General features: G+C 46.3%; 1 protein-coding gene across 2 annotated transcripts in view; it reads right to left on the minus strand.

The window, feature by feature from the left end:
• PIK3AP1 (phosphoinositide-3-kinase adaptor protein 1) overlaps positions 1–24,750 on the minus strand; it is a 190,138-nt gene that overhangs the window by 129,599 nt on the left and 35,789 nt on the right. The window contains exon 1 of one of the 2 annotated variants that reach the window (XM_058671638.1): positions 1,973–1,988. The exons of the other annotated variant lie outside the window; for it this stretch is intronic. The gene's annotated coding sequence lies outside the window, so the exon portion shown is untranslated. Of the gene's footprint in view, positions 1–1,972; positions 1,989–24,750 lie in introns of those variants that run through there. 2 annotated transcript variants of the gene reach the window in all.

The following is a 24,750-nucleotide window of genomic DNA, read 5'->3' on the forward strand; positions in this document are numbered from 1 at the left end:
CTGAATCTCAAGTTCTGAGAAACGCTGGGCGCCTGTTAAGTGGCTCCAATTTGCCTAATACACAGTCACGTGGTTAGTAAATGCCATGGTTAGATTTTGAATTAAAACCTATTGGTTGAATAAGAACTGTCTTGTGATTCAGAAGCTGCAGTGGCTGCCATGTATAGTGAGGTCATCTGTAAGGCAGAGGAATGTTGGCAAACAGGAAGAGATGTGTTGCAGGGATGTCTGCTTGTCCCCAAGCTCCGGTCTCCCCTGTGTCTCCGTGACAGATTCCTTTATTATTTGGGGGCAGCAGGATGCCCTGCTCAGAGGCTCCATGCAGCAGCTTAGCTTGACATGAGATGAGGACATGCCAAGCAGCATTTTAACTGCTTTGCAAATACCTGCCCCTGCATTGGGTTTTAATAGGATGCCCTACTGGGTTGGGCCACAACAATCTCAAACAGGCAGAAAGGATGGTCATCTTTAAAAAAATTATTTATTCACCAGAAAGGCAGAGTTACAGAGACCTTCCATCTGTTGTTACCTGCCAATAGCTGGAGCTGCACCAATCTGAAGCCAGGAGCCCGGAGTCTCTTCCAGGTCTCCCAAATGGGTGCAGGGTCCCAAGGCTTTGGTCTGTCCTCAACTACTTTCCCAGGCCATAGGCAGAGAGCTGGATGGGAAGCGGGGCTGCTGGGATACGAACTGGCGCCCATATGAGATCCTGGCACATGCAAAGCGAGATTTTAGCCACTAGGCTACTGCACCAGGCTCCCTCTGATGATTCTTACAGTGATTCTGTATCACAGAATGCATCTCCAATCCCAGACAGTGACAGCAAAAGTCAGTGGTGGTGTGAGGCCGAACACAGCATCCGCGCTGCTTCCACACTGCAGTGACAGAGGGACTGGCTGCCATCCGGAGTACAGTCACTATTTCCTGCAGACACGTGGATGCTCTCAAGTGAGTCCTCGGCAGTTCGAGACGTGTGCAGAGGGTGCCTTCAGTCATGCGTGAAAGTTTGTCGTGCACATCTTCTACTTCTGCCTTTTGAGGCACTAAAGCAGAAAGTCTAGGCAGCTGTGACAGAAACTGCAGGACTTGGCCTGACAGACTTATTGTCAGAGCTGGAAAAGTCCTTCAGAGGTCACATGTGGAAAATACATGTCACCTTTCTAATACACTCTCCATTGGGGGGCAAAACCAGGGCTAGAATCCGTGTTAATTCCTAGTTTGGTGCTTTTTCTATATCTATCATCTATTTTTTCCCTACCAATAAAGCTTAAAAGTAGCTGTAGAAACTTTTTTTGATCTAATAATATTAACTTCCAGGCTTTTTTTTCCCTGTAATTCTATCAGTAGGTCCTAGAGTGAACCCAACCTTGAACCTCTGGGATAAACCTCACTTACTCATAACGAGTAACCTGTCACTATATTGTGAATTTGCAAATATTTTGCTAAGGCTTTTAACCTCTACACTCATAGGAAATATTGGTCTTCTTGTTTGTTTGCAATGGCATGTGTCCATTTTTGCTATCAGAGTTAATCTGGCCTCCAAAACAAGTTGTAAATGTGCCTTCTCTATTTCCTCACACCCCTATGGTTTTTAATCTTTCATCAAGGACAATCTTTTTTTAAAGATTTATTTATTTTTATTGCAAAGTCAGACATACAGAGAGGAGGAGAGACAGAGAGGAAGATCTTCCATCTGATGATTCACTCCCCAAGTGGCCGCAATGGCTGGAGCTGAGTCAACCCAGAGCCAGGAGCCAGGAGCCTCCTCCTCCAGGTATCCCACTGGGGTGCAGGGTCCCAAGGCTTTGGGCAGTCCTCGACTGCTTTCCCAGGCCACAAGCAGGGAGCTGCCGGGATTAGAACCGGCGCCCATATGGGATCCCGGGTGTGCAAGGCGAGGACTTTAACCACTATGCTATCGCACCAGCCCAAGGACAATCTTTTTTAAATTTTTCACTTATTTTCATTTTACCTGCATGGTAGAGAGACAGCGACACAGATCTGGCTGCTAGTCTACTCTCCCAATGCCCATGACAGAGCTGGCCAAAGGTCCAGAGGGGTCATGAAGCTTGGAGTCCTGCTTCTTTGCTCTGTCCTTTCTGAGATGCAGCCCCTTCTTTCCAGTCTTGGTCCTTCCCAATAGCTGGATTTTAGCTGCCACGGGAAGCATGGCCTGGGGCCTGCCTGCTGCTGGCACAGCTATAAAAAGGAGAAACAGGGACTCTGATCCTTGTTTTGGTCTATTTTGTCCAGATGTCACAATGTTTCCCAGAGCAAATTTCTTTACACATTCATGCTATTCTTTCTGTAGGATAGACAAAAAAGTAGCATTGCTAGATCAATGCATACATGCACTTTATAATATTTGTTGCTAGAACACTTTTCAGAGTGGCTGCAGAAGTCCATGCTTCATGTACGTACTGTAGTCTCACCAACCTTTTGTATTGTTGCCAATCTGATGGGTGAAAAGTGCTACCCTCATTGTTGCTAGTATTTCCTTGGTGACTAATGAGGCTGAGAATCTTTTCATTGTGTCTACAATTTGCAGTCTGTTTCTGGGATTTCCTGTTGCAGTGCTTTACCAGATTTTATTTGGATTATCTTTTTGGTCATTATTATTGGTTTGTAGGAGAGAAGGCACATTAGCAACTCTCACCCTTTGTCACATATATTTTAAGTGTTTACATTCATCTATCATGTGTCCTGTGACTTTGTAGCTCCTTTCACTGCACTAAGAAATACTAGCTTTTCATAGGTAATGTATGACAATGGTTTTAGATCGTGATCCTTATGGTTAGTGGGTTCCATATTTTGCTTCAGTGTCATCTTTACAATTTTATAAATAATTCCTCACATTTGCATCTAATATTTTTATTTTTCACATTTAGACTTTTAATCCATCTGGAGTTTATTTTTGCCCAAGGAAGTGGGAAAGACAGACGTGCAAGTATGTTTCCTTCCAGATGGACAGTTGCTTCTGCTAGCACCAAATAGTGAGTAAACCATCTCTCCCCCTTTCGATAAAATGCCACCTTTATTTATGAGAAGTTCCCGCTTGCATTTGCTTTCAGATTTGTACTGCTTGTTCTTGTGCTATCCACATGGCTTTTATTATACCAAGATAGTAAGTTTGAATGCTTTGTGTATGAAGTTGAAATTGTGAGTATTAGTCTTGTAGATTCAACAAGAAGCAGTAAATCCATTTCTTCCTGGAAGGAAGCCTCCCATGCGAAGCAATCCAGCTTTACCGTGGAGGCATCATGCTCATTAGGAACCCAAACGTCTTCTCTTTGGCTCTGTTGTCTTGAGTCCTGACCTCAGCTTTCTCAGCCAAGATGGCTGCTGAAGCTCCAGCAGGATGACTTTATCCAGGCACAAAGCAAATGGAGTATGGAAAGGTCAGATACCTGATGTTCTTTACAAGAGCTTTTGTGGAAATCTCACCTGGTAGGATTATTTCTATTTTTATATGAAACATAAGCAGGGAAATGAAGTCCTTTAGCTGCTGGTCATCAAAGTTGCACCTAGTTGGTCTCAACCACATCTAAGAAGGTAAGCCCTCCCTGCTCTCATTCTTTCTGTTGTTAATTGCTTAGTCTCTAACTTTTCTATTTTTTAATTAGTAAGTTTTAGAACCGTTTTAAATTTATGGGGAAATTGAGCATATAGTGCAGTCTTCATAAACTCCACTCTTCCATACACCATCACACACACACACCATCACACACACACACACACACACAGCTTCCTCACCACTAAGATCTTACATTATTGTGGTACCTGCATTATAGCTGATGAACAGTACTGACATGCCACTATGAATGAAAGTTTGTGGTTTACGCTAAGGTTCACTCTGTGTTCAGTACTTCCACAAGTTTTGGCATAAGTATAACATCTTGGGGTCAGCATTTCAGCATGCATTTCTGCCCCAGCATACCTTAGTCCCGGCAGTCCCTGAACCTGTTACCTAACTCTACAGTTTTCCTCTTCACAAGTGTCATGTACGCTTTTCAGACTGACTTCTTCCAATTAGCTTTAGCTTCCTTTATGTCTTTCTGTGGTTTGTGAGCTCATTTCCCTTTATTGTTCACTACTATTCTAGCATGGATATACCAGTCGCTTATCCATTTACCTAATGAAGGACATTTTGATTGTTTTCTGCTCTTGGTGATTATGGTTAAAGTGACTGCAAACATTTGTATGAAGGTTTTTATACAGATATCATTTCAACTCAATTGGGTAAATACCTAGGAGCACAATTGCTGATTGTAAGGCAAGAGTCTGCTGGCTTTAGGGATGGACACTTGGCCTAGCAGTGAAGGCAGTGGTTATGATGCCTGCTGATTCCAGTTTCCTGTGAACACAGACTCTGGTCTCGGGGTATAATCCTGCCAGCAGGCCCCGAGGTCACTGAGGGTGAGGCAGCAGTGTTCTTTGGCCATAAGAACCACCAGAGACAAGCTGGTGAGGAATGTCTGCTTTATTATGCACAGGTTAAGGCTTTTAAGAGATAGGAAAGGGGAGGACAAGAGGGTGTCTTCCGGCAGACTCTCTCACCAACCAAAGACATTGTAATTGGCTACAAGACATGTCTGTATCCCTTGACCTTCTGGTCATGTCAGAGGTCATGTTCCACGTGTAGGCCTAGGAGTTGTGACTCTGGTCTTGGGCAGGTAAGCTCTAAGCCACACCCACCAGGTAGCAGGGCAGGGGCCTGAGGCTATTGTCCACACTCCGGGAGGCAGAGATCATGACTCAAGTAGTAGGGTTCTTGCCAGTCATGCAGAAAACCTGGATTGAGTTACTGGCTCCCAGCTTTGGCCTTCCTTATTGTGGCACTGATCTCAACTCTACAAACGTTGCCCATACAATTTTCTTCAAAATTTATTTATTTTTTTTTAGAGGTTTATTTTTTTATTTTTTATTTGAAAGACAGCTACACAGAGAGGAGAGAGAGAAAAAAAATCTTCCATCTGCTGGTTCACTCCCCAAATGACTGCAATGGCAGGAGCTGAGCTGATTCAAAGCCAGGAGCAAGGAGCTTTTTTCAGATTTCCCAAATGGGTGCAGGGGCCCAAGGACTTGAGCCATCCTCCACTGCTTTTTCAGGCCAAAAGTAAGGAGCCAGATTGAAAGTGAAGTAGTCGGGATATAAGCCAACACCCACACGGAATGTTGGCACTTGTAGATGGAGGGTTAGCCAGATGAGCCACCACGCTGGCCCCTATTTTTCTTATTTGAAAAGCAGAGAGATAGAGTGAGAAGGAGGAAATGACTCATCTGTTGGCTCACTGCACAAATGCCTGCCTTAGACAGGGCTAGGTCTGACTAAAGCCACAGGCCCAGAACTCAATCCAGATCTCTCCAGTGTATACCAGGAGCCCAAGCACTTGAACCATGACCTTATGCCTTATCCAGAATGTGCATTAGGAGGGAGGTAGAATTGAAGTGCAGCCTGAACTCTAACTGGGCGACTCAAGCTGGAACTTAATCACTATAATAAGTGCTCTTCCCTTCCCCTGTGATTTCTACTGGTTTAGGGGTACTTTTCTTTCCAGGAATGGCCAACCTCTAAGAGGAATCGATCAGCAGTCAGCTAATACACATCCAAAAGAGTTCACCATTTGAAATAAGTAAAAAGATATAAAGAATACAGAAGCTTTTTAACAGTATTTGATTCTTCTCATTCTTTTTGTTTTAAAGATTTATATATTTGTTTGAAAGTCAGAGTTAGAGAGAGAGAGAGAGAGATCTTCAGCCTACTGGCTTACTCTCTAGATAACCACAAAGGCTGGGCTGGACCAGGTGGAAGCCAGGAACCAACAGCTTCCTCCAGGTCTCCCACATAGGTGGCAGGGGCCATATTATACTGCTTTTTCAGGCCATCAGTCCAGAACTAGATCAGAAGTGGAACAGCTGGGACACGAACCAGTCAGTGCCCATATGCGGGGTGGCTTTACCTGCCATGCCACAACACAAACCCTGTTTTGGTTTTTTTTTTTAATTTTTTTTTTTATTACAAAGCCAGATACACCGAGAGGAGGAGAGACAGAGAGGAAGTGGAGCTGCCGGGATTAGAACCATTGGCCATATGGGATCAAGGCGAGGACCTTAGCCACTAGGCCACGCCGCCAAGCCCCACAAACCCTGTTTTTATCATTCTAAGAAATCTTCAACCACGCAGACTGCTGACTAGAAGTCTACTCAGACCAACAGCAAAATTTCCTCTTGGGGCCCAGCATGGTGGCATAGCAAGCTAATCCTCTACCTCCAAGCACTGGCATCCCATATAGGTCCTGGTTCTTGTCCCAGTTGCTAAACTTCTCATCCAGCTCCATGCTTATGATCTGGGAAAGCAGCAGAGGATGGTTTTGTGCCCTTGCATGCACATGGGAGACCCAGAAAAAATCTCTGGGCCATTTGGGTGTGACCCAGCAGATGGAAGTTCTCTTTCTGTGTGTGTGTGTGTGTTTCTCTGTCTTTCCTCTCTGTAAATCTACCTTATAAATAAAAATAAATAAATCTTTAAAAGAATCTTCCACCCTTAAATTCTTCAGGCACCAAGTCGTTGGTCAGGAAAAAGACCTTCACTTCGGGGCTTGCAGTACTCAGCTAACATTGGGCAGGACTTTCTGGACACTGCCACTTTCACTTCAAGGCCTCCTCCAAGCTACAATATCACCTCAAGTAGCTGCTTCTGCCTCTTCAATTGACCACAACTTTGCCCAACACCATTTCTCTGTCTCTCTCTCCCTCTTTTTGTTTAAAAGGAAGACATACAGAGACAGAGGTCTCTGATCCACTGCTTCTTGGCCCCAAATACCCATTACAGCCAGGGCTAGGCTAATCTAAGCCAGAAACCTGGAACTCAATCCAAGTTTCTCACATGAATAGAAGAGACCCAAGTATTTTAGACATCATCTGCTGCCTAATGCCATGTATGGCAGGAAGCTAGAACTAGAAGCAGCGCTCTGATTTGCACCTGATGCTCTACTATGGAGTGTGGGCATCCTAAGGGGAATGCTAACCACTGTTGCAACACTCTTGTCTAGCTCCTGAAGGAGTCCCCTCTTTTCTGACTCTGCTTCTTTCTCCCCTGTCACTCCTGCCCCAACTCCCTGCCTCCCAAAGGGATCTTGAATGGTGGGAAGGGATTTAGGAGTCAGTGACTCCCTTTTCCCTGTGTCCAACTGACACTGCAGACTTCTCTCGGTTGTCCCCACATTCTCATCACTTCATCTCCAAGTTGCTGTGCTTCTTATTATTTCACATGTAAATGTTAAGTGAATCCATATACCTCAGGAAAGAGTAGGAAGAACAAATCGTTACTTAGAAGATAGAGTTGGGGTGGAAAGGGAGGCAGGTGCTGATCTTACAAGATACTGTTGATTGTACTGGCTGACTCAAGAAAAGGATTTGAAAAGCCCACTACATCTCCTTAACTTTTTCTTAAAGAATTTTGAACCCAATGTTGACTACAGTATTTTGAGGTCCATTGAACAATACAATATTCTGCTCACGCCATATAGTCATGTTACATTTATGTGAAAAGATGAAAAATCAAGAAACTATAACAAAACATTATATATTTATGGTAGGAAAATTAAGGTACAGCAAAGACTAGAGGCAAAAATTAAAATCCTCCACAATCTCCTGACTCAGCAATAGCATTTACTCTAACAGGATTCTTAATGCACATACACAAAGATTGACACTCTTTTGTGCACATTTCCAGAAAATGGAAACCTCTAAAAATACAAGATGGTTTTTGTTTTGATGTTTAAGTTTGTAGCAAATTTCTCAGGCTGCACAGCCCCATCCAAACTGCTGTGATGCTGCGTGTAGACTTCAGCATTAATGAGCTTGTTGGAGAGTTACCGCCTCAGCCACACCAAATGTGTGCCATAATTATATAATGCTTTAGTAAAAGCTGAAAATTTGTGGGGGTGGCATTGCAAATAAAGCCGCTGCCTGCAGCACCAGCATCCCATACTGACTACTCCATTTCTAGTCCAATTCCCTGCTAATGGCCTGGGAAAAGCAGCAAAAGTTGGTCCAAATACTTGGTCCCCTGCCACCGACATAGGAGACCCAGAGAAAGCTCCTGGCTCCTGGCTTCCAATGTAGTCACCTTGGGAGTGGAACAGAGAATGGAAGACAGATTCTCATTCATTCTCATTCTCATTCTCTCTCTCTCTCTCTCTCTCTCTCTCTCTCCTCCACCCGTCTTTGCCCGCCACTATATGCATACCTGTGATTTTCAAATAAATAAATACATCTTTAAAGGAAAAAAATCCGAAAATATTGGATCATCAAACAAATCTGAAGCCTGAAAGTCAGAATGGTGGCCGTGAGCACTCAAGGGAAGTGAAGCGGGAACAGTGGTCTCTGTGCCAGGAGATGTGCCTCACTGCATAGAGTGGGATCCTAGATGCACCCCTGCAAGGCAGGTACTGTTATCCTCATCTCCACTTCATATACAAGGAACAGGACTACATTCAGTGCCCACTGCATCATCACTTGTCTCCCGCATTTAACCTGTCTTGAGCATCTTTCCATTAAGTGAAGGTTTGTCATGGCTGCCTCACATCCTGGTGTGTGGTTGGCCAAGATCCTGCTGTTGGATAGGTAAGTTGTTGTACACCCTTTCCTGTGGATGTATTCCTCGGTGAGACCCACAAGAGAGCCTTGACTGCTGTGCTTGTCCCACCCTGGACCCTGATAGGACAGTCCATCCCAGGATGCACTGGTTCCTTGAAAGTAAGTGATATATTTCTTCCTATTGACAATATTCTTTCACATTCTTTATTTGTTCTTATTCTCACAGAAATATCTTCATCCTCTGTATGTCCCCAGGAGGCTGACAGCCAAAGGTTCTTTGCTTCCAGGTGTCCACCAGGCTGGGATGACTGGAAGACAGAGAGAAGAGCCAAGAACTGCCCTTCTTTAATATCTATTTATTTGTTTGTTAAAAAGATCTATTCAGGGACCGGCAGCGTGGCCTAGTGGCTGAAGTCCTCACCTTGAATGCGCCAGGATCCCATATGAGTGCTGGTTCTAATCCTGGCAGCTCCACTTCCCATCCAGCTCCTGCTTGTGGCCTGGGAAAGCAGTTGAGCATGGCCCAAAGCCTTGGGACTCTGCGCCCAAGTGGGAGACCTGGAAGAAGTTCCTGGTTCCCAACTTTGGATAGGCATAGCATTGGCCGTTGCTTTCACTTGGGGAGTGAATCATCGGACGGAAGATCTTCCTCTCTCTCTTTCTTCCTCTCTGTATATCTGACTTTGTAATAAAAAAATAATAAATCTTTTAAAAAAAAGATCTATTCGTTTTTATTGAAAAGGCAGATTAAGAGAGAGAGAGACAGAAAAAGCTCTTCCATCCACTGATTCACTCCCCTGATGGCCGCAACAGCCAGAGCTGAGCCAATCTGAAGCAAGTAGCCAAAAGCTCTCTCTGGGTCTCCTATGAGGGCGTAAGGTCCCAAGGACCTTGGGCCATCCTCCGTTGCTTTTCCAGGCTACAAACAGGGAGCTATCTGGAAGTGGAACATCCAGGACACAAACCAGCACCCATATGGGATGCTAGAGCTTGCAGTTGGAGGATTAGCCAATTAAGCCATTGTGTGGCCCTGAGATGCTACACTGTTTCTTTTGTTTTGTTTTAAGATTTTATTTATTTATTTTTGGAATGGCAGATATATAGAGAGACAGAGAGGAAGATCTTCATTCCCTAAGCGGCTGCAACAGCTGGAACTAAGCCGATCTGAAGCCAGGAGTTGCTTCTGGGTTTCCTACATGGGTGCAGGGTTCCAAGGCTTTGGGCTGTCTTGGCTGCTTTCCCAGGCCACAGGCAGGGAGCTGGATGGGAAGCGGGACCGCAGGAGCATAAACTGGTGCCCATATGGGATCCTGGCACAGGTAAGGCAAGGAATTTAGCCACTAGGCTACCGTGCTGGGCCCAGGGTTATGACACTTTTAAACAAGCTGTAATATGAGTTTCTGCCTTCTGTAGAGAGGCACCACTATGTTGTTTGTTTCTGACAGCACAAGTCCTGCTTCCTCTTGGCTGAGATGTGCGGTGAAGGGTAAGGAGGAGAGGAAGGGCTTAGTTTTCAAGGCACATTTCTCTGACAAATATGAAAACAGAAATGTCTGAGGATTCCCATCCTGTAAAAGCCAAGTACAAAGGGTCATTCACACATACGACAATGGGTTCTTTCTATCTGCTTCCCCTTTCAGCCAATTTTCAGTATTTTTCTTTCTTCAATACTTACTGACCCAAATCCCAAGCTGAGAATTTGGAGCCACTGTCCCATAATTGGAAGGGACAAATGCCACTGCCTTGCCCAGGATACACCCCCAGAGGAGCTTGCTGTATATCTCGGCATATTTAGCAAGCATACTCAGCTGGTAGCCCTGCTCCTTCCCCACCTCTTACCCTGCCTCATTTCAGTATGGTCCCCTACTCACACTGAAAAGTAGATTGGGGCCCGGCGCACTGGCCTAGTAGCTAAAGTGCTCATCTTGCGCACACTGGGATCCCATATGGGCACGCCGGTTCTAATCCCGGCAGCTCCACTTCCCATCCAGCTCCCTGCTTGTGGCCTGGGAAAGCAGTCAAAGATGGCCCAAAGCCCTGGGACCCTGCACCTGCATGGGAGACCTGGAAGAGGTTCTTGGCTCATGGCTTCAGATTGGCTTAGCTCCGGCCATTGTGAGGCTTGGGAGTAAGTCAACGGATGGAAGATCTTCCTTTCTGTCTTTCCTCCTCTCTGTATATCTGACTTTCCAATAAAAATAAAATAAATCTTAAAAAAAAAAAAGAAAAGTAGATTGGAGGAATAGAGAGAACACAGGAATTAAACCTTCACCAAAATTACAGACAGGATAGGAATGCAGACTGGTATAACTACTTGGAAAAATAGTTTGTCAGTTTTGGATAAAGTTAAATAAATACCGCATGAGCCAGCCATTCCACCCCAAATGACAATCTATAGTCATACATGCTTGGATGTGAAAGTTTAAAGCAGGTTTATTCGTAACAGCTAAAGTGGAAACAACTCAAACATTCGTCAGATCTTTAAAAGTGTTATATGAGGGCCATGTGAGGCAGCCTAGCGGCTAAAGTCCTTGCCTTGCATAAGCCAGGATCTCATAAGGGCACTGGTTCTAATCCCGGTGGCCCCACTTCCCATCCAGCTCCCTGCTTGTGACCTGGGAAAGCAGTCGAGGACTGCCCAAAGCCTTGGGACCCTGCACACGCGTGGGAAACTCAGAAGCATCTCCTGGCTTCAAATCAGCTCAGTTCCAGCGGTTGTGGCTGCTTAGGGCATGAATCAGCAGGCGGAAGATCTTCCTCTCTGTCTCTTCTCCTCTCTGCATATCTGCCTTTCCAGTAAAAATAAAAAAAATCTTTTTTTAAAGAAAGAGTACATACATGAGTATGATTGTGTTTATATAAAGCTCTAAGGAAATCTATTTAGGAATGGGTGTTTGGCCTAGAGTTGAAGAAACTTCCATGTTGCTAATGTGCTGAAGTACCTAAACTGCCTACTTGGCTCTGGCTTCTGACTCCAGATCTCTGGCATGGGGCAGCAGGTGATGGCTCAAGGAGCAGAGTCCCTGCTCCATGTAGGGGAGGCCTGGACTGAGTCTCTAGGTCCCAGCTTCAGCCTCTGTCCAGCCTCAACCATTACAGGCTCCTGAGGACTGAACCAGTGAGTGAGAGCTTTCTCTATTTGCCTCTCAGTCTCTTGAGTAAAATAAATAAAAATGTTAAACAACATTTTTTAAAAATTGCCTTTGGGCCCAGTACAGTAGCCTAGTGGTTAAATCCTCACCTTGCATGCGCCAGGATCCCATAGGGGTGCTGATTCGTATTCCGGCTGTTCAATTTCCCTTCCAGCTCCCTACTTGTGGCCTGGGAAAGCAGTCGAGAAACGCCCAAAGCCTTTGGACCCAATACCCACGTGGGAGATGTCTCCTGGCTTTGGATCAGCTCAGCTCTCAGTGTTGTGACCACCTGGGGAGTGAGCCAGGGGATGGAAGATCTTTTTCTCTAGCTCTCCTTCTCTCTGTAAATCTGAATTTCCAATAAAAAATAAATATTTTTTACAAATGTTTGAGTACAAATGAATAAATAATATGTAGCATGCAAACTTGATGTAATACACTTTGGCATCAAACTATATACCATTGCATGGGTGTTACTTAAAACAATTTTGCTGGGTGAAAGAAATCATCATATAGTATTCCATTTATACGAAATTCTCAGAGCAGGAAAATCCACAGACAAGAGACTAGTGGTTGCCCAGGGCTGAGTGAATAGAGGCCCTGGCAGGAGAGTGCTGGCTAAGGAACACAAAGTTTCTGTTGAAAGTAATGAAAATGTTCTGGAATTAATTACAATGACAATTGTACACATCAGCGAATATTTAAAAAGTCACTGAATTATACATTTTATTTACTTACTTATTTTTATTTGGAAGGCACAAAGACAGCCTAAACTCTTTCATCCAGTGGTTCATTCATTAGATGACTGCTGGAGCTGGGGCAGGCTGAAGTCAGAAGCTGGGACTCAATCCAGGTCTCCCCACATGGGTGGTAGGGACCCACAAACTTGAGACATCACCTGTTCCCTCCTAGGGAGTGCCTTCGCAGATGATTCTTGTGCACGTTGAAGTTAGAGAAGCGCTGGGGGAGATCCAAAGTTGCAGTTAGCATTTGGAATGCCTTAATTTGAGGGTGACTGGGGAGGCTGGCTCTTGCAGGATGATTTGATCTTCTCACAATTATCATTGGCCAGGCTACACAAATTATAGGTTATGGGTTTAGCACCAGTTGCCATGCAGCCCCACCCAAGAGATTCTGATTCATCACATCTGAGGTGGGGCCCAAGAATTGGGGGCGCACCAACTTTGAGACTCACTGTTGTAGAAATTGTAAAGGCACAACTATTTTTGGACCGGGGGCAAGCAACAGATGTGCCACAAGAGGAACAGGACCTCAGAGAACAGCTGGGTCCTTGACTATTTCCCATTTCCCATGAGCCCACTTGTCCTTACACTTTTGTGTGACCCTTCTTTACCCTTACACTGAAATCTCCTTTACTTGACTTTACCTGAATTTGTCTTACATTGTAATATGCTTGCCTGGAACACAGTTGGAAGAATGCCATGTCCTCCCTAGGAGACAAAGTACATTTCCCCACTTTCATTCCAACCCACTCCTGAAACCAAGCTTTACAGGTTGGTATGTATCCTTTCACATCCTGTAAACTTCATATATCTACATGTGTGAGGATTTTAGTATCTCTTCTACCAACATTAAATTGTTCCGTATCAAGTTTCAGATTTTGTTCCTGAAATAGGCCAATATATCTTTGGCTTAAGATAAAACTTAATTTGATCCTTCTCTGTCTCTCCTTCTCTCTGTATACCTAACTTCGAATAAAAATAAATATATTTTTAAAAAAGATAAAACTTAATTCTGTTATATAACAGTCACAAGGAGTGACCCAAAACTAGCAAGGCGGATCTGCTCTCTGAGGTCTTTTTTTTTTCCTTTAAGATGTATTTATTTTCATTGGAAAGGCACATTTACCAGAGGAGAGACAGAAAGATTTTCTGTCTTTTGGTTCACTCCCCAAATGGCCGTAACACAGGGAACTGAGCCGATCCAAAGCCAGGGGCCTCGGAGACTCCTCATGGGTGCAGGATCCCATGATTTGGGCCATCCTCTACTGCTTTCCCAGGCCACAAGCAGAGAGCTGGATGGAGTGGAGCAGCCAAGACACGAACTGGTGCCCATGTGGGATCCTGGCGGTTGTCATCAAGGATTTAGCCACTGAGCAATCAAGTTGATCCCTCTAAGGTCATCTTGCACCCAATTTCCTTCCTCCATGGTCTTACAGGTTGCTCCAGCACATTTTCCAGGGTCGGTCATACCAAGTCTGCGCTCCAGGCAACAGGAAGAGGCAGGGCCTGGGCTGTCCTTTCTGGGAAGAACAGAATTGCAAAGGCAAGCAAATGGCCACAATGGCCAGATCTCAGATGATCAGAAGCTGACATCCAGGAATTTGGGCCATCTTCTACTGTGTTCCCAGGTGCATTAGCAGGGAGCTAGATCAGAAGTGGAGCAGCCAGGACATATGGAATGTCAGCGTGATAGGCAGAGGCTTAGCTTGCTATACCACCACACTGGCCCCTAACTCATTCTTTAGGTTTGAACTCCTCTGAGTATGAGTGAGGAAGGTGTTGATGTGTAGTTTCTCTTCTCTATGTTGCTGGCTCGCATCTGTTTCTGCGAGGATCCCAGTGTGAAACAGATACACACACATACCCTGCGCCATTCAGATAAAGAGAGTTCTGAGTGAAGGGAGTACTGACAGAGCTGTGGGCAGGACTAGGGGAGTACCTAAAACAGAAGCTAATGCAGCTCCTGGAAGCTCAAAACTGTGGGAAACCATTTCTGCAGGCAACAGGTGTTCCCCAGCAAGCTCCATGAGCACTTGATCATGGAGGGAGAGCTGTCCCCCAAGAGCTGTTGAAGTATAGCACTTGATTCCACCAGAGACAAATAACCAGGGGGATTGGCTGACTTTTCTTTCCTTCAGTCCCTCCATGTGCTGCAGTCTGTGTAAAGGAATACTAGGAGAAATTTTTCTTTTCTCTGTATCTCAAAAATGTGTTTTCTTCATGAGTTTGTGAGAATTTGTAAACTCCAGGGATATTCATCTTTTGCCTATAATCTGTATGTAAATTATTTCTCAATCCATCATCATCTATTGGAGTTTGTCTATAGTTAATTTGTCCATAGAAGCCATTTTTGTGGTTTGAGAAAAATCCAGCAAATGAGAACCAATTGTCAAAGGTAGAAGGAGCCATGAGCCTGAGAAATGGGCAAATCCACGACGATGCAGACGAACTTCCAGGCAGAAGCCTGCTCTCGGGCTGCTCTGGACATGTGGCCCTCCATGCCACAAGGCAGAAGATAAAAGGGGGTTTTTCGTGTGTGTAAGTTTTATTTGATTTTTACTTGAAAGACAGAGTTATAAAGAGAGAGTAGAGGGCCCGGCGGCGTGGCCTAGCGGCTAAAGTCCTCGCCTTGAAAGCCCCAGGATCCCATATGGGCGCCGGTTCTAATTCCGGCGGCTCCACTTCCCGTCCGGCTCCCCGCTTGTGGCCTGGGAAAGCAGTTGAGGACGGCCCAATGCATTGGGACACTGCACCCGCGTGGGAGACCCGGAAGAGGTTCCAGGTTCCCGGCTCCGGTTTGGCGCGCATCGGCCCGTTGCGGCTCACTTGGGGAGTGAATCATCGGACAGAAGATCTTCCTCTCTGTCTCTCCTCCTCTGTGTATATCTGGCTGTAATAAAATGAATAAATCTTAAAAAAAAAAAAATATATATATATAAAAAAAGAGAGAGTAGAAACAAAGAGAGGGAGATCTTCCATTCCTGGTTCACTCCCCAAATGACCACAATGGCCAGAGCTGAGCCAGGCTGAAGCTAGCAGCTTCTTCTGGGGCTCCCATGTGGGTGCAGGGACCACGGCCATGCTCTGCTGCTTCCCCAGGCCATTAGTATGGAGCTAGATCAGACATGGAGTGCCTGAGACTCAAACAGGCTCCAAAGTACTATGTGGGCACTGGAGGTGGAGAATTAACTTCCTACGGGATTTTACAGACAAAGGTAGCTGTCTAATTGGAATGCACCTGGACTTTTACAAGAAATACTAACATTCAGAAGAGTTATTCCATGCATCAGATAAGAGTCACCTCAGATGAGAGTGTTATATAACAGCATTAGATAAGAGTGGCAGGTTGTCTTAATGACTTTGTTTTGGATAACCTCCAAAGTCACCTAGGATAACCCTCAAGGTCACCTAAAAGGCAACCCGTTATTTAAGACCAAAATGGCAGTGGTCTTGTCAAGTTGAACTTTTACACTTACCTTGTACAAGACATTACACCTTTGGGGCCAGCACTATGGTTCAACGAGTAATCCTCACCTCAAGCGCTAGGATCCCATATGGGCACCAGTTCGTGTTCTGACTGCCCTACTTGCTCCCTGCTTGTAGTCTGGGAAAGTACTGAAGGATGGCCCAAGGCCTTGGGAAGCTACACCCATGTGGGAGACCTGGAAGAAGCTCCTGGCATCTGGCTTCGGATTAATTGCAGTTGCTGCGACCATCTGGGGAGTGAACCAACAGGTGGAAAAATCTCTCTGTCTCTCCTCTCTGTAAATCTGCTTTTCCAATATAAATAATACATAGCCTAGCAGTTAAGATACCCTGCGCTACATCCAAGCGCCTGCATCAGTTCCAGCTCAGGACTCCAGCTTCCTGCTAATGCAAACCCTGGTGGGCAGCAGTGATGACTCAGTAACTGGGCTCCTGACATATACATGGGAGATTACGTGCCTGGCTTCTGACTCTGCAAGCATTCAGGAGGTGAACCTATAGATGAAAGAACTTTCTTTCTCTCAGTCTCTATTTCTCAAATAAATAATTATTTTTAAATTTAAAAAAATAATACAAAGGCACAGCTCTGAGTGGTATTTGGCACAGCAGGTGAGACACCACTTGGGATACCTATGTTCCACATCAGAGTACCTGGCGTCAAGTATCAGCTCCACCCGATTCTAATGTCCTGATAATGTACCTCCTGAGAGGCAGTAGTGATTGGCCCAGTATTTGCATCCCTGCTGCCCATGCAGAAGACCCAGATGAAGTGTTAGGTCCAATCTTGTCAGTCCGGTCCAATCTTGGCTTGTAACAGGCATTGATGGTGAACTAGCAGATGTAAGTGCTATATTTCTCTGCCTTCCAAATGAAATGAAGTACACAAAACAGGAAGTCAAATAAAGCTGGGGTAGACATTTGGCACACTGGTTAAGTCACCACTTAGAACACCCACATTCCATATGGAAGTCTCTAGGTTCAAGTCTCAAGTTGACTTCTGATCCAGCTCCCTCCTAATGCACACTCTGGGAGACAACAGGTAATGTCTCAAGTGGTTGGATCTCCACCAGCCACACGGGAAACCTAGATTAAGCTTTAGGCTCATGGCTTCATCCTGACCTGCCATGGCTGCTGCAGACATTTGGGAAGCAAACTAGCATATGGAAGATCTCTTAATCTCTATTTCTCTCTATCTCTCTTTCTCTCCCTCCCTGCTACCCTCTCCCCGTGTATGACTGCCTTTCAAATACTTTTTGTACATACTGGCAAGCACGGAACCAGTGCAGTGGGCAGGCCTGGTGGTGGTTATTGAGGGTCGCTCAGACTAGGTTGCAGCTCCCACTGGTTTATGTGAGGGCCGAGTGTGTGCTGGGAAGAATCAAGCTGGACTGCAACACCCATTGGTTCCAGTGGAAGACAGGCTGGAAACAGAACCGACCCAGCAATTGCAACCACCAGCTGATTGGGGTGATGGGCTGTGCCAAGCCCTGTGCTTGCAAGTACACACAAGAATCTGGTCTGGGAATACCTCAGACAAAGTTTCTTTGGGGATCCCCCCAATCTAACTGCCGGACCCAGAACCCTAACCATGAAGAGAAGTACGGGTTCCATGGTCTGCCATGGGATGCAAATGTCAGTGCCTAACCTCCTCAGAGGCTCAGACAGAGCAGTGGACAGCATAACCAGGTGCACATGGAGGATATGGCAGTCTATTGGAACCTGCAGAGGATACCTGGCACCACAACTGAGGACAGAACAAATCAATCAACTACCCCAGCCATGTGTTGGCAGTGAAAAACTGGGCAAATGGAGACTCTAATGGACTATGTCAATCAGTGGATTCTGCAGTGACTTCATCGTACTTGGAACGGCGAGATTGGCAGCAATTCATAACTGCTGAACTATCAAAACCTCTTGAGCAAGACCCTCGGAGCATGCCCCACATCAGGGACCTGGGATGGGTGGGAGGCTGGGAGGGGCTTCTCCCTTTATCTCTCCCTTTACCCCAGATATGGAAAAAAAAAAAAAAAAGAAAATGTGGAAATGATAGTCTTACCCATTTTCCTGTAGCCCTTGAACCTTTGGGCCCTAATTAACTATGTAAAAATTGTCAAAAATTAAGAAAAAAAAGTGCAAAAAAAATAAGTAAATAGGGCCTGGTGCTGTGTACTTTTCGCCAGATAAACTGTGGTAGCCTAGTGGTTGAAGTCCTCGCCTTGCACGCACCGGGATCCCCTATGGGTGCCGGTTCTAATCCCGGCAGCCCAGCTTCCCATCCAGCTCCCTGCTTGTGGCCTGGGAAGGCAGTAGAGGATGGCCCAAAGCCTTGGAACCCTACACCTGTGTGGGAGACCCGAAAGAGGCTCCTGGCTTCAGATCAGTGCAGCTCCAGCTGTTTTGGCCACTTGGGAGTGAATCAATGGATGAAGATCTTCCTCTCTCTATATTTGACTTTATACAAAAATTAAATAAATCTTAAAAAAAACTAAGTAAATAAAACAAAGTTATTACTTGAAGTAACTAACCCATTGCCACAACGATGACATTCCTGCATTTATGAGGGTGAAGATGCCGTTATCTAATCACTTCTTAAAGTCCTAACTCTCAAAATTGTCACAATGGCAACTGAATTTTAGCATGAGCCCTGGAGGGGGCATTCATGCCAAAGCAGGAAATTGGTTAGTTTGACTACAAACTGAGTTAATAGTGAAAGTGAGAAGAGACCTTTAAATTTTACTCTGAGTTAGAAAGCTATTGGGGAATTCCAAGCAAAGAAGTTGATTTCTTCTGAACACCAGATACAATTGTTAGATTAAATGAATCTAGGAGATTTTATGGTGAATTTATCCTGAGTTTCTTCATCCCTTAATGCTCAGAGTTCAAACGCATAGTGAGGGAATAGGAAGGGAAAAACATTCTCTTTCAACACCTCTTCTCCTAGACCTGGTTTGAAGGTAATAAGGCTTAGTTCCAGTATACTCGTACTGCATGCACAAGAAGGCAGGCAAGCAGACAGGCTGGCAGGCAGGCAGGCTGGATGGGTGGCAGACAGGGAGGCAGGCTATTTATGTACAATAAAGAAAGAGATAATGAGAAATAATTCCAATGAATACTATCACATTTTTTTGTCACAGAAGTAGAAATTGAAGAGCATCCCATATGAGCTCCAGTTCAAGCCCTGGTTGTTTCACTTCTAATTTAGTTCCTCATTAACGCATCTGAGAAAGTGGTAGGAGATGGCCGAAATATTTGGGCCCTTGCCACTCACATGGTAGAGCCAGATAGGAATCCCAGGCTCTTGGCTTTAGCCTAGCCCAGTTATCGCTATTGTCCAAGAAGTATTACATTCTTACCCCCACCCCTCTACACCAAACATACCTCAGGCAACCCCTCAATCCTTCCAAAGACTGATACAAATTCACCTCCCCTCATTTGGGAAGGCCTCTAAACCCTACAAGAGTCCAAGGGACTAACTCTATGAGTCCCAGTACAGACAATTAGGGTCTCATCAAGAATAGGCCATGCCCGGGCCCAGCGGCATGGCCTAGCGGCTAAAGTCCTCGCCTTGAAAGCCCCGGGATCCCATATGGGCGCCGGTTCTAATCCCGGCAGCTCCACTTCCCATCCAGCTCCCTGCTTGTGGCCTGGGAGGGCCCGAAGAGGTTCCCGGTTCCTGGCTTCGGATCGGCGCGCATCAGCCAGTTGCGGCTCACTTGGGGGGTGAACAATCGGACGGAGGATCTTCCTCTCTGTCTCTCCTCCTCTGTGTATATCTGGCTGTAATGGAATGAATAAATCTTTAAAAAAAAAAAAAAAAAAAAAGAATAGGCCATGCCCGTTGGTGACATTCATTCCTTCCCAGCCAAACTTTCTGTGGCTCCAAAGCCAGGTGCTTAACAACCATGTCCCAGGTAAGCCCAGGCACTGTATTCACTATCTACTTCTGCATAATAAATCATCTCAGAAGGAAATCTTGTTTGTCTGTTTTACTCCACTGGGTATAAACAAATGATACCCCAGATAATAGAAAACATGTGAAAGAGGTATGTTTCAATTGAACACTAGAAAATCAATGCTTAGCTTTAATCATATGGGGATTGTCCCATGGGTATTGCCTTTCCTAACACAAAGGACACTTTGTAATAGAAGCTGACTACACAAATTTGCAAAACCCAAACCAGTTTTCCAACCTATAAATCCGTCACAAGTATAAGGAAAGTCATTCTTTTTTTTTTAAGATTTATTTATTTTTATTGCAAAGGCAGATATACAGAGAGAAGAGACAGAGAGGAAGATCTTCCATCCAATGATTCATTCCCCAAGTGGCTACAATGGCCGGGACTGAGCCAATCCAAAGCCAGGAGCCTGGAATTTCTTCCAGGTCTCCCACACGGGTGCAGGGTCCCAAGGTCTTGAACTGTCCTAGACTGTTTTCCCAGGCCACAAACAGGGAGCTGGATAGGAAGCAGGGCTGCCAGGACAAGAACTGGCGCCCATAGGGGATCCCGGCGCGTTCAAGGCGAGGACTTTAGCTGCTATGCCAACGCTGGGCCCAAAAAAGTCATTCTTGAGAGTTTTTCATTTTTTCTACTTCCTAAAAATCATATTATTCTTGTGTAAATGGGCAGTATGATTGCCAAAATGTCACTCCACAATAGTAAAAGTAAAATTAATTCCCAAAATGTCTATATAATCCAATGGCAAAATCCACTACCAATATGTCAAAAACCACAACAACAACAACAAAAACAATAGGAAGAATTCAATGTAAATTGTTTTCTCACAAATTGGAAACCGCCATTCAGTTAAATATTAAAAGCTATTTGGGTGACCACTGCTATAGCACAGTATGCTAAGCCTCCATCTGCAGCACCAGCATCCCATATATGAGCACTGGTTCAAATCCCAGCTGCTCCATATCTCATCTAGCTTCTTAGAGAATGACCCAAAGCTTTGGGACCCTGAATCCATGTAGGAGACCCAGAGGAGGCTCCTGGCTCCTAGCTTCAGATCAGCTCAGCTCCCACTGTGGAGACTATATGGGCAGTGAGCCAATGGAAAGAAAATTTCTCTTTCTTTCTCTCTATAAAATCTGCTTTTCAAATAAGAATAAATAAACATTTTTTTAAAGGAAAGTAAAGTTATTTCTGAGTAGGCATTTGTTGCAGTGGTTAGATAGCCTGGAAGACCTATGCGCTACACTGGGGTACCTGGCTTTGAGCCTCCTGCTCATGGGCATCTGGCAGGCAGCAGGTGATGGATCACATACTTGGGTCTCTGCCATTCACCTGTGAGACCAGGGGCCAGCATTGTAGAGTAGTGGGTGGGACCACTGCCTGTCACGCCAGCTTCCCATATGGGCTGGCATCTGCTTGCTCTGCTTTCATTCCAGCTCCCAGCTAATGCTCTGGGGAAAGCAGCAGAGGGCCCCTACCACCCACATGGGAGACCTGGAAGAAACTCTTGACTTTGGCTTGGCCCAGCCCTGGCCAAAGCTGTGGCCATTTAGGAAACAAACAAACAAAGCATCTCTCTCGATCTCTCTCCTTCTGTGTATGAGTGTATGTGTGTATGTAATCCTGACTTCCAAATACACATCTTTTTAAAAGATGATATTTTTTAAAAGATTTTATTATTTATTTTTATTGTAAAGTCAGATATGCAAAGAGGAGGAGAGACAGAGAGGAAGATCTTCGGTCCAATGGTTCACTCCGCAAGCAGCCGCAACGGCTGGAGCTGAGCCAATCCAAAACCAGGAACTAGGAGCTCTTCCAGGTCTCCCACGCGGGTACAGGGTCCCAAGGCTTTGGGCTGTCCTCAACTGCTTTCCCAGGCCACAAGCAGGGAGCTGGATGGGAAGTGGAGCTGCCAGGATTAGAACCAGGGTCCATATGGGATCCCAGTGCACGCAAGGTGAGGATTTTAATCACTACACTATCGTGCCGGGCCCCATATTATTTCTTTTTAAGATTTATTTATTTTTATTGCAAAGTCATATATATAGAGGAGGAGAGACAGAGAGGAAGATCTTCCTTCTGATGATTCACTCGCCAAGAGACCGCAACGGCCGGAGCTATGCTGATCCAAAGTCAGGAGCCCAGAGCTTCTTCCAGGTCTCCCACGTGGGTGTAGGGTCCCAGGCCACAAGCAGGGAGCTGGATGGGAAGCGGAGCTGCTGGGATTAGAATCGGTGCCCGGTGCCTGGTGCATGCAAGGCAAGGACTTTGGCCACTAGGCTATGGTGCCAGGCCCAATATTATTATTTTTAAAATGCTGTGTAATTCACCACTAAATACTTAACTGTAGATGTGCAGGATTTAACATATTGTGTGGTAGTGGTTGTCAAACTTGAACTAGCATCAAGATCTTCTAGAGGGCCCAGCTGCTAATATCTTGTGGCAGGGTGAGTTTGGGAGGGGTTCAGGCCTTGGGATTCGGGGGCAAGTGCCGCTCCTCACAGTGTGGCAGCTGTGGGGGGTGCCCCTGCTGGGTCAGACCCAATGCTGGGGGCTCACGCCAAAGAAACTGCCACAAGGCAGTGAACGAGTCCTCGGCCTCCCCCAGGACCCAAGAGAGCTCTTCCCTCAGGGTAAGTACACCATGAGGGAACTTGGGAACTGGGTTAAAATTCCTAACTCCGCCCAGCTGCTAATATCTTGTGGCAGGGTGAGTTTGGGAGGGGTTCAGGCCTTGGGATTCGGGGGCAAGTGCCGCTCCTCACAGTGTGGCAGCTGTGGGGGGTGCCCCTGCCGGGTCGGACCTAATGCTGGGGGCTCACGCCAAAGACACTGCCACAAGGCAGTGAACGAGTCCTCGGCCTCCCCCAGGACCCAAGAGAGCTCTTCCCTCAGGGTAAGTACACCATGAGGGAACTTGGGAATTGGGTTAAAATTCCTAACTCCGCCCAGCTGCTAATATCTTGTGGCAGGGTGAGTTTGGGAGGGGTTCAGGCCTTGGGATTCGGGGGCAAGTGCCGCTCCTCACAGTGTGGCAGCTGTGGGGGGTGCCCCTGCCGGGTCGGACCCAATGCTGGGGGCTCACGCCAAAGAAACTGCCGCAAGGCAGTGAACGAGTCCTCGGCCTCCCCCAGGGCAGCCAGTGCACCATGTGGTGCCAGTGTCTGCCTGCTGGCCACCCGGCCTGGGAGCTCTGGGGTATTGGTTGTCTCAATCGTTGCTTAGGTAGCTAGTTGAGTCAAGGACGCTAAGTCACACTGACTAAGGCAGAGGCCAGGACAAGTGAGGGACTGAGATAAGCTGAGTCAGAGCAACCACTGGCAGGCGCATGATCTATGGCTAGGAACAGGCCCAGTTGGGGAGGCATGGGGACACCTTAACTGGGTTGAGGTTCCCACCAAGGGGCGCGTGTGCTGGAATGGGGGCTGCATTCTATCTAGGAAACAGTTGTAGTCACCCGAGGAACTAGTGTGGGCTGGGATTGGATGCACCAGGCCAGTTCAGATCCCTACACCATCTGGTGTCATGAAGAACCAGAGGGTAGTTGTGGGACTGATTAGGCTGGGTCCCAATCCCCTACTGAGCCATGCGTGAGCTGTATGTGGGTATGGATGAGCCATGGCCGGGCTGAAATATCCAACAACAAGAACCAGAATGGGGTGAAAGCCAGCCAGGAAAAGCCACTGTTCCTGCTAGGACAGGAGGTGAACTGGGTAGGGTTGGCTCAAGGACCCACTGGCATGCGCAAAATCTGGCATTGGGAGGGGTTCTGATGGAGGAACCTGGGCAACTCCTCTGGCAGGACACAGTCCCTGCAGGTTAGGCAAGAAGCATGATAGGAAACAGTCCAGAATAGGCCATGAAAAGTTTCCCACTGGCACACATTCAGCATGGGTCAGGAGCAGACCAGGCTGAATCAGTTCATGTCACCCACTGGCAAATCCGATCACCAGAACAGAGTGTGGGATGAGCCGGGTTTGGTTGCGACAAAACAAGTACACATTATGGAATGCCAGGGCATGGTTGCCTGTACTGGATATGAATGCAGCATCCAACCAGCACATGTGAGATCCAGGAAGGGAGGGGCAGAGCTGGCGGGGGGATTAAGGGGCTGGTCCCCTCGCTGGACAGCTACTCCCACTGGAGAGCGTGGGCTGGGATAGAGACAGACCAGACTAAGCAAGGCTACATCACCTGTGCGCTGCATGTGGATTAGACCAGGGAAAAGCCAGGCTGGGCTGCTTATTCCCGCTGGTGTAAGCATAAACTAGAGTGGGTGAGGGATGTATGGGCATAGCCGCAGAAGCTGGCACTGGGGACTAATTCTGTCAAGTCAAATCACAGAACCACATAAAGAGTGCATAAACGGGGATCGAGAGAGACCTGGGAGGGTAAAAGTGGGTTCCCCCTTCTTGGGTCACTATTCCCATGGGAGGGCATGAAAACTAGGACGGGAGCTGGGATGGCTAGATAGAGAGGCACTCAACACCACCCATGAGGGCTGGATGGTTGAGTTGGTTAGATGGAACTAAGCTTTAATACCCATTGACACGTACAAGAGCCAAATCGGATGGGGGACAGACTGGTCTTCTGCTACACATACTGGCAAACCAGGGTAGGGGGCGGGCCTGATGGGGGTTATTGTGGGTCGCCCCAACTAGGCTGCAGCTCCCACTGGTTGATGTAAGGGCCGAACCAGACTGGACTGCAACACCCATTGGTTCCAGTGCAACTCGGGACCAAAAACAGAACCAACCCAGCAATTGAAACCACCAGCTGATCGGGGTGATGGACTGTGCCAGGCCCTGTACTTGCTAGAACATACAAGAA

The sequence above is a fragment of the Ochotona princeps genome, chromosome 13 (assembly GCF_030435755.1).
Source record: "Ochotona princeps isolate mOchPri1 chromosome 13, mOchPri1.hap1, whole genome shotgun sequence".
Taxonomy (NCBI): domain Eukaryota; kingdom Metazoa; phylum Chordata; class Mammalia; order Lagomorpha; family Ochotonidae; genus Ochotona; species Ochotona princeps.